The sequence below is a fragment of the Dermacentor silvarum genome, chromosome 4 (genome assembly GCF_013339745.2).
Source record: "Dermacentor silvarum isolate Dsil-2018 chromosome 4, BIME_Dsil_1.4, whole genome shotgun sequence".
NCBI lineage: Eukaryota > Metazoa > Arthropoda > Arachnida > Ixodida > Ixodidae > Dermacentor > Dermacentor silvarum.
The window spans coordinates 138,955,688-138,965,256 of NC_051157.2; the positions used below are offsets into that span (position 1 = coordinate 138,955,688).

Below are 9,569 nucleotides of genomic sequence, written 5' to 3' on the forward strand. Positions count from 1 at the left end.
ACAAAGAAGCTCGAGAACAAACTAAGGACCGGACAAAGAGCGATGGAACGAAAAATGTTAGGCCTAACGTTAAGAGACAGGAAGATAGCGGTGTGGATCAGAGAGCAAACGGAGGATAACCGATATTCTAATCGGCATTAAGAGGAAAAAATGGAGCTGGGCAGGCCATGTAATGCGTAGGATGGATACCCGGTGGACCATTAGAGTCCATTAGTACCATTAGGACCATTAGTAGAATGGATACCAAGAGAAGGGAAGCACAGTCGAGGACGGCAGAAAACTATGTGGGGTGATGAAGTTAGGAAATTTGCAGGTGCAACTTGAGAATCAGTTAGCGCAAGACAGGAGTAATTGGAGATCGCAGGGAGAGGACCTTCGTCCTGCAGTGAACATAAATATAGGCTGGTGATGATGACCATTATACGCTAGCATGGCGTGAATCATTTACCGAAACATCGTCAAATCAGATGGGTATTCTACAAGTGTCTATCCAGTGGACATGTCCATTTCATCTGTTGCTGAAGTTCTGATTGGCTGGAGTCGGCCCCTCTCCTTCTCAAGCGTACCCCAGCCCAGCCAATCAGAACTTCAGCAGCAGACGAAATGGACATGTTCATTTCGTTTAGGTGGACACTTACAGAATACCACCCTGATTTGTCCAAAACACATGCGATAAGGAAGCAGTGTGTTTAGGCTCGCGTGTACAAGCGTAGGCCGCGCGTAGCCACTCCTCTCTACAGTCGACCTATCTTATAGCCCTCTTCACCTGCTGCCTTCTAAATCTCACAATAAAGCTTGTCAATGTCCACCAATCGGACGCACTTAGTGTGAGTGTAGAACCCGGAGTGTTAAGAACTCATTTAAATTGGTTTTGTAAGGAATTAAATTTTAATAAACATGCATTTTGTGAGCACGCTTTGAATGCTGTGATGAGAATCATTGCTTCATCGTGGTCACAGAGCGTACGCGTCATACAGCCAATTTTGGCAGCCCAAATGTAGCTTATCAATAAGAAAGCGCATTCTAGAAGGCTATTTACGAAGCAACTTTCCCAACTTCGAAGCCGCTAAAATGTCGTCAATTGGTCTGTCCCCTCGCAAAAAAAAAAAAAAAAAAGTTGCCGGTCGCTAAGTTTAAAAATTTGTCGCTAAACGAAGAAGACGGTGGCTAAATGTAGCGACAAAATTGCCAAAATGGCAACACTGCATGACTCCTATAGCAACACAGATTGGTGCTTACAGATTCAAAAGTTATGTCAGTTTTGAATGTCCGAAAGAAAATAAACGGAAATGATGTGTGTATTGGCTGTATTGCTTTGTGCATATTGTTTCTTTCTTTTGCCTCAAGAGCTTCAATATATGCCCGAAATGAACATTTAGCTGCATAATTTGGGTTATGATAACGCTAAAATTACGGATAACGTTCCTCTTACAAGTGTAAAGACACTTCGTCCATCAGTTATCGGCGTCGCGTCCAAATATTCCTGTGTTGCTTTCAATACTTAATTGAAAACCGCTAGGTGTCTCAATTTAAACACCTTACTACAGTCATAACGTGGATATTGTCACACCTGGGTTTTACTTCTTGCACAGATTGATATGGTCACGGCCAGCAATAACGGCACGAGGGGTGGCCACCTTGCTCACCGAAGTGGCTCTAGCGATGTGCTTTGGAGCAAGAGGTCGCGACTTCGATGTACGGCCCTGGCATCCACGTTCCGATCAGGGCGAAATGAAATAAATCATGCACATACTACGCACATGTTGAAATATATCTGAAGCGAAGACTTCGTGAAGCTGTTAATGAAATGCTTTAAATTTTCCCAGCTCATTCCTACGTCTTCGGCGTATAGGAAACGGGCGCGCATTGGCTCTCGCGTGCTGGTGCTACAGCAGTGTGTCATGCAATCTGATTCATTTTAATTTCACTGGCCCGCTTCTTGGCCACCGGCGCCCCGCTGTGGGTTTGTGTGGTAGGGTCCTATATGTAAAACTAGTACTCCATGTCTTTCATTCCAATATCATGACGTCAAATTTTGGCAACCACCGACGCAAGCACTGTTGTCTGAACAGCCCAATCAAACGCTCTCCTCGTTTATAGGGGGTCACCTTTTATTTGATTTCAAAGCTAATAGCGTTGGGCTGTTCTTCCAGTGCACAGCAGTGTGAAAAGCGTTAGTTTATAATAAATTGCGGGTTTTAACGTCCAAAAGCTCAAAAGCGGACTATGAGGGACACCGCAGTAGAGGCCTGTATATTTATTTTGATCACCTGGGGTTATTAAATGCGCAGCCAAAGAAGTGTACAGAAGCGTTTTTGCATTAAATGCTTTATCGAAACGTGGCCGCCGTAGCTGGGAATCGAACCCATGTACTCGTGCTAAGCAGCGCGGATTGAGTGAGTAGACCAAATCTAAAATGAAAAAAATGAGTTCGAATTCAGGTCTGTTGGATACAGCTCACTTTCCCTTCTTGTACTATTATCTTATTGTTCGTTTTTTAACTGTCAAAACAGATTAATTCTTCCTGATTTTACGAAAAATTAAGCCCCTGGGATTGTCAGGGCGTGCTAACACTTGAAGATTCTTGTATAGTTTCTATTTTTACTACGACTTGAAAGAATAAACTGCACCCCCCTCCCCCGTTCCGTCGATAACGTAACTAAATACCCAAGTTTTTTTTTTTTTTGAACATTTCGACTTCTGTCATCCTACTCTACACACGCACTTGTCAATTTCACAAATGCGTGTCTCAATCGAGCATCCGTGACAGTTCTTGCCTCGATGAAGACAGGTCCCATTGTTGAAAGGCTGCCTCGAGAGGCATCTCTTCGTCAACCACTGTTGACATTTTCACGTGAAATGAATGAAGAAGTGGCCACGTGCAACGCGAGAGGGGTGCAGCTAGCGAATCAATATGAGGAGAGCAAGGGCGTGACAACCCGTGTGAGTTCGCCTAGGTCCGGACATGCAAGAACTAAGACAATGGGCAAGCCGACATGACACACATGCCTGTTTTTTTAGCTCTTGCTCCACGCCTCGTGAAATGGCAGCAGCGTATATTGATATGTCGTGCTCAATTGAGAAAAATATGGCGTTCTCCAGCCGTTGTGTAATTATGCTTGTATGCCCGGGCCATTCACATGTCTGCCCAGAACAGTCTACCTACGATTGACAAGATTATTTCCTTTATTTTTTCAGCTTCATTTTGAAGAGGAACAGTTCGAGGCCGACAGACAAAATGGACGACTGCTTCTGAAATCAAACCGCTGTACCTGCACTCTTTGATTTCACGAGTAAGTGTCAATACTTTTTATATAGATTAATCTGAATTGCCACACTATATCAGCTATGGTGCTGAATCTCATTACTGCTTGTTTTGAGAGCTCAGCCAAATCGAAGGAAACCTCCCGCCCCACAGTCCATTTCTGCTACTGATGGACCTGACAAAATGGCAGGACGTTAAACATTCCTGACACACCTGAATCTGATGAAGAAGCTGAACCTGGAACCACCCCAGAAAATATGCCACAGGATGCTAGCGATGAAGCCGAGGTTTCCTCATTGGCAGCAAGGGAGCTGCGGAAAACACTGCATGATGCGAAAAAAAAAAAGCAGTGAACTAGAAGAAAGCTTGTGTGTGACGAAGTTGAAGGCATGTTCACAAGAAAAAGCGGCGCAGCTGGAAAAAATATTTCAGCACTGACAGGAAAGAAGTACTGAATACTGGGCGAGTTGGTATTCCATACTGACGCAAAATGGCGCGAAAAAGACAAGGGACGAGAAAGAAACACTCGAGCTTTCTCAATGAGGAACACAAGGTTGCCTTGCAGAAGACGAATCGATGCGTTTGCAGCGCCACTAAGGTGTCAAAGAAAAACTATTATAAATATTAAAATAAACTGTACCATTTTGTGATAGGAAGGGTAATTGTGACTTTCGTGGTTTTGCGTTTAATTACAATTGAGAGGTTATTCTATTAGCAGCAAGCGATTTGTTGCGCCTAATTTTGAGTAACCAACTTGATGTGCCTTCACCTGCCAAGCTAATCCACGTTAGGCCTACGAGCCATGAAATCGAATTCGGAATCAGCGGCGTCTAACGAATCAATTTTCATTGCACACGTTAGTTGAGAGAAAGCGATAACCGCAGTCACTTCTCCTAGCTTACGAACTTCACGCGTTACCACGAATCAAGCCGAGTTTGGTACTCGGAGAGCCGTCGCTTCGATGGGTGCCGCCATGTTTGCTGACGCAAAGCTTTTGGGGCTGCTTTTGGGGCTCCCGCTAAATCGGTGAAATAGCGTGCCCAACGCAAAACCCAAACGCAGTTAGCGTCTCGCGCATGCGCAGTGGTGTCGACGCTGTTTCTTTGGGGCCCCTATTCTAAACCTCTCTAATGTGTGTGAATTGTGCGTTAAGTATGCGCATCAAAAATCGCCGGGCTTCGAAACGGTTTAAGGCGTTATCCTTAGGAATGCCAAAGTGGGAAAAGTATGTGCGTGGGAAGTATCTGTGATGTTTGTGCATTAAAAAATTGGTGTGGTTTAGCTTCGGTTCACCCTGGTTGATAGCTAAAGCTTCACTAACCTGGCTAGGCCCATTGTCGAGCTGTGGCCGAGGTGTGGTTTCGCAATGATATACAGACATGTTTGCAATGAATACAGTGTTTATTCATAATTTTTCATGCCTATGAAGACACTGCGGTGATCAGTAACGTAGTGAGACTTGGTTGCAATTCACAGCCGGGCCCAACTCTACTCGGGCAACGGCGGCAATGTCTCCTTTCAGGGCTCCGTAATGCTCTCTTCTGGTTTCCCCTCCAGCTCTCAAGGTGAAAACTGTTTAGTCGCCGACTGCTGCCCGAGGTAGCGTAATGAAGCTTTCGCTTCATTTCGCCTCGAAAGCTTTCTTGATACGTTGGCATTAGGAGTGCCAAAGTGTAAGACGTGTATGTGTGTGAATCGCGCGTGAAGTATGTGCGTAAAAAATCGCCGGACCTCAGTACTGTTTAATGCGTTCGTATAAGGAGTGTCAAAGTGGAAAAAAGTGTGTGTGAATTGGGCGTGAAGTACATCCATCAAAAACCGCCGGACCTCAAACCTTTGTTTTTAGTGCGTTATCATTAGGAGTGTTTTTTTGAAAGCCGAAAATAATGTGTGAATTGTGCATGAAGTATGTGCATCGAAAATCGCCGGGCCTCACTACTACATTTAATGCGTTAGCATTAGGAATGTCAACGTGGAAAAAAGTGTATGTGTGCGAATTGTGTGCATCAAAAAGCGCCGGGCCTCGAAAGTTTTTTAGTGCGTTAGCATTACGAGTGTCAAAGTGGGGAAAATGTGTGTCTGTGAAGTATTTGCCTCAGAAATCGCGGGCCGGACCTCGAAACTTTTTTTCTTTCTTCTTCCGTCGGTTTTCTTTTTTTTCCCCTTTCTCTATTCTGCAGTTCTGCACGGCGAGACAGCAGGAATGGTTCATTCCTGATCAGTATTCCTGATTATGGCAATTGGACCGCGACGTGAAACGTATCTCAGTGGCATGCCCTTCAGCTATTGTCAGAGCCTGTGGTGTGGCGGAGACTCTCGAACTCGTGTGTTGATGCGCTCGCATGGAGGTCCATGGATCGAATCCCGAAGTATCTGGCGTTGATAATCTCCTCCAAAAATAGTGGGCTCTCACTGCCCGGATTAGGTCAAGAGCCGACTGGCCGGTTTCACTCATTCTTGCGCTGATGTTCTGTCTCCACGACGACCTCGCCGACTCTTGGTCACAAAGTAGCGCCCACGGAAAAAAGATAAGTTCTTTGAGAAAGCGCACGATTTACCGCTTCCCTGCAGAGAACACGGCTCACAGCGGTTCACGCAAAGGTGAAATGGCGTTGTGGATGTTCAATTTTGCTTCTCCGCCGACGCCAGCGCTTGTGTTTACCCCTGCCGGAGCAAGGTGAACTTATGCGGGTAAAAGCGTGGACACCGAGGAAATGTGTTTGGGGCCCTTGTTACTCCCCACCTAACCATGTCGTCCCTACTTGTAGCACCAGGAGCTTAGCATTTCCTTTATTTGAAGGGGTCGTCAACCACGCCATCACGATTGTCGACTCTCGTCCACAGACAACATTCCTTCCTCTTAAGTGTGGCCCCACCCCCAGTGATGATGCACGTCGAGAAAAGGTTGTCGAGCAAATGTCAGGCCTTGAGCTTGAGTTTGAGTTTATTGAATCACATGGCAGGTACATAAAAGTACACATAGACCTGGTTAGGTGTGATGGGAAAAAAAGCTGCATTTCACAGCTTGACTATCCCCATCACCCGGAAAACAAAACAAAATGACAAAATTACAGGCAGCATAGTTCTCCCCCTCCCCCCCCCCTCCCCCAATGCTACCCGGCCACGCAGAAGGAATGTATTCATGGTTTACGAAAATGCAGCGCAAACACAAGGGACGAAGAAGGAGATGAACGACACTGTGACACTGTACGACAGGAATGTATTGTCGCCATTTGTCGCGTATTGTCGCCGGTTCGATGGCAGTAAGGGCAAAGTTGTTATTGGATGGTTATTTTCTTTCTGCTAGTCCGTGGTCGAGAATATTTTGGTTGGAAAACTTTTTTCGCTCGCATGAGCAGAATACTTATGCGAATGATACAGCCAAGGCAAAAAGAAGACAGGCTCTCCCAATGCATTCCATTCGTCTTGTGCGCTGCTGCTATTGCCCACTTGTTGCTGGCCTAGGTTCATGCTGTGCAGACAAGGCTATAGCGGCACGTGCTAACCGAGTAATGGGGAGAGCCGGCTGCGTGTTCCAAGAAGGGAGGAAGAATCGCCTATTGTGCGCTAGTAATACTGCGGGCAAACTTTTATTCAGCGGTCTTGTGGTGAAGGCGATTAGAGGCGTATCGTGGACGAACTCCTTTTCCTGTTCTTTATATATGTACGTGAAGCTCCGGCTTCCGGCTTCCGGAGAAAGCTTCCGGCGTTTTGCCGCCGCTTCCCGCGCTCTCGCCGCCTCTGGGTCCGCTTGCCGGCGTCTCCGTGCTACTGCACTGATCACAAGGCAGTCTTAATGAAGGGAAAACGAAGTCCGCACCTCAATACCATATACGACCAATAAAACAACATTGTATATACTGTACACATGTGTTGCCACTCATTTGCATGTTCGAGTGGGCAATGTGCGGTGGATTCACGGTTACCCGAATGATCCCCCGGTGCTTCGCCCACTCATCATCATTCACTTCGTGGATATGCGGTCTTTTTTCTGCTAGGCTGACCCAACCAACACCCCCTAACCTGTCTAGGAGGTGTTGACCCAGCCCATAGCTTCCACTGCAATGCATCGAGATGGAATATGACTTCTAGAGCCAGCACGTAACGCGTGCACCGAGCAGTCCACTGTCTTTGGTGTTGGCTTCCCCGCGCCCTATTCTTGTGCGTCGTTTTGCTTTTTTAACAATGAAGCTCTTTAAGCCAGCCCTAATTTGTGGTGCGTAGCCGAGGTAACCATGGAAACCTGGAGGAGATCTCCTCCTCGCCAGCCCTACCTTCCCGACCCCTGCCTGTCTTCGAAGGAGAGAAAAAAAAAAGAAGAGGCGAAAGCTTGCACTAGGCCGCGCAAAGCTCGACACAGCGAAGATGGCCGATTGATATCGAGCGCCTAGCCTCCAACGCGTTCGGCGTCGGCAAGCAACAGCGTTCTTGGCATTGTGCCAACCTTGGTTAGCCTGCCTGCGTTTGTGGTATGCCAGGAACGCTGTCGCTCGTAGGCGCCGACGCGTCCAGCGCTAGTCACGCGAAATGTCGCCAACGCGTTCGGCGTCGCAAGCGACAGCGTTCTTGGCCCTGTACCAAACTTAGTTAGCCTGCCGCGTTTGTGGCATGCCAGGAGCGCTGTTGCTCGTAGGCGCGGCCACGCATCCAGCGCTAGTCACGCGAAATGTCGTGAAAGGGAAGGTACCTCTGAAAATGATCGCTCGAGGATACCTTCCTACATGCGTAGTTAAGTTAAACCAAGTTAAGACCTAGCAGCAACCAAGTTCATACCTAGCAGTAGCCGCCAGTAAGCTTCGCTGTGCCTAAGCTTTGCGCGACCGAGTGCAAATTTGCCTGATTTTTTTTTTTTGTGCGTGCCGCCGACGTTTCTTTTTCTTTCGTGAGTTTGTGCACAGGACGAGAAAATATGGACCAGTTATTACATCCAGACAGCATACTCCGATCCTCCGAAGAGAGAGGACAACGCACCGCGTATGGCACATATATACCGGGTGTTTCTCCGAACAGTTTCAAACATTTTTAAAGGTTGTCTGTGGCAGATAGCACAATTCTAGTTCATGAGCTGGTCTACTCGAAGAGGGGGGCATTACTTGCAAGAAAATGAAATGTATCATTGGCTAATTAATAACAATTCGCTAATTACCTTTTCGACTAATTACCTTGTGGCAAATATTGCAATTTACAAATTCTAGCCGTGCAGTTCGCAAGGCGGATCCACTTGGAACGAATTCTCAGGATGACTTCTCGAACTTTGCGGAGGCCTTCCAGTTACCTTCTTAACAAAACGTCATTTCATGCATTGGAGCACTAAAACAACTGCAAGGCCAATGCAATTCTCCCCAAAGTTCGGCAATTGATATCTTGAAACTGGTGCCATCCTGAAAATTCATTCAAGTGGATCCGCCTTGAGAACTCCACGGCTACAATTTGTAAACTGCGATATGGGCCATAAGGTAATTACTTAAAAACTTAATTAGTAAATGTTTCTGAATTAGTCGATTATGCATTTCAATTTTGTGTGCAAGTAATGTCCGCGTCTTCGAGTGGACCAGCTCGTGAAACAGAATTTTGCTAGCTGCCACAGGCAACCTTTAAACATTCTTGGAAGTGTTCGCTCAAACACTCGGTATATATCTTAATTTTCGCATACATTTATATCTAAGTCTTTCATCGTTATTATTAGCCCCTAAAGAAAGTAGACGAGAGCAAACAGTACGTTTCAGTAGTCTTATATTGAAAAAAAAAAAGTGTATATGTATATATAAACAGAAAAAAAAAACATATGCGTCGGCCGGGAATCGAACCCGGGCCACCCGCGTGGCAGGCGAGTATTCTACCACTGAACCACCGACGCCTACGAGGAGTACGCGCAGATTCTGTCCTGGAATAGCGTGGATTGCTGCCGACTGACCGGCTCAATCCATGAGCTGGTGAACGTTGGTTCGTTAACACATGCCTCGCAGCCGGCGAGATTAACATTTGGGAAACAAGGACTTTCTTGGTAAATTCTTGGCAGCTTGATAAATTCAAAAATTTAATAATAAATAATAAGAGCTGCGGCATATCGCATCGCTCGACTGAACATTCAAGACAATTTCTATTATGTACTCCTGCCTACTACGAGCGTCTGCGACGTTTCCATTAGCCTAACACGCCAACCGGCTGCATGTTAAAGCGAAACGTTTTTTTTTCTTCTTTTTTCACTAATTCACTAATTAAGTTTTGAACTAATTACCTTATGGCACGTATTGCAATTCACAAATTCTAGCCGTGGAGTTTGCAAGGTGGATCCACATGGAAC

General features: G+C 46.2%; 1 non-coding gene across 1 annotated transcript; it reads right to left on the reverse strand.

Annotated features, from left to right (window-relative positions):
• Window positions 1–9,051: 9,051 nt before the first annotated feature.
• Window positions 9,052–9,122, reverse strand: Trnag-gcc (transfer RNA glycine (anticodon GCC)). Its single transcript has one exon. It is a non-coding gene; the product is annotated as a tRNA-Gly (tRNA).
• Window positions 9,123–9,569: the final 447 nt, after the last annotated feature.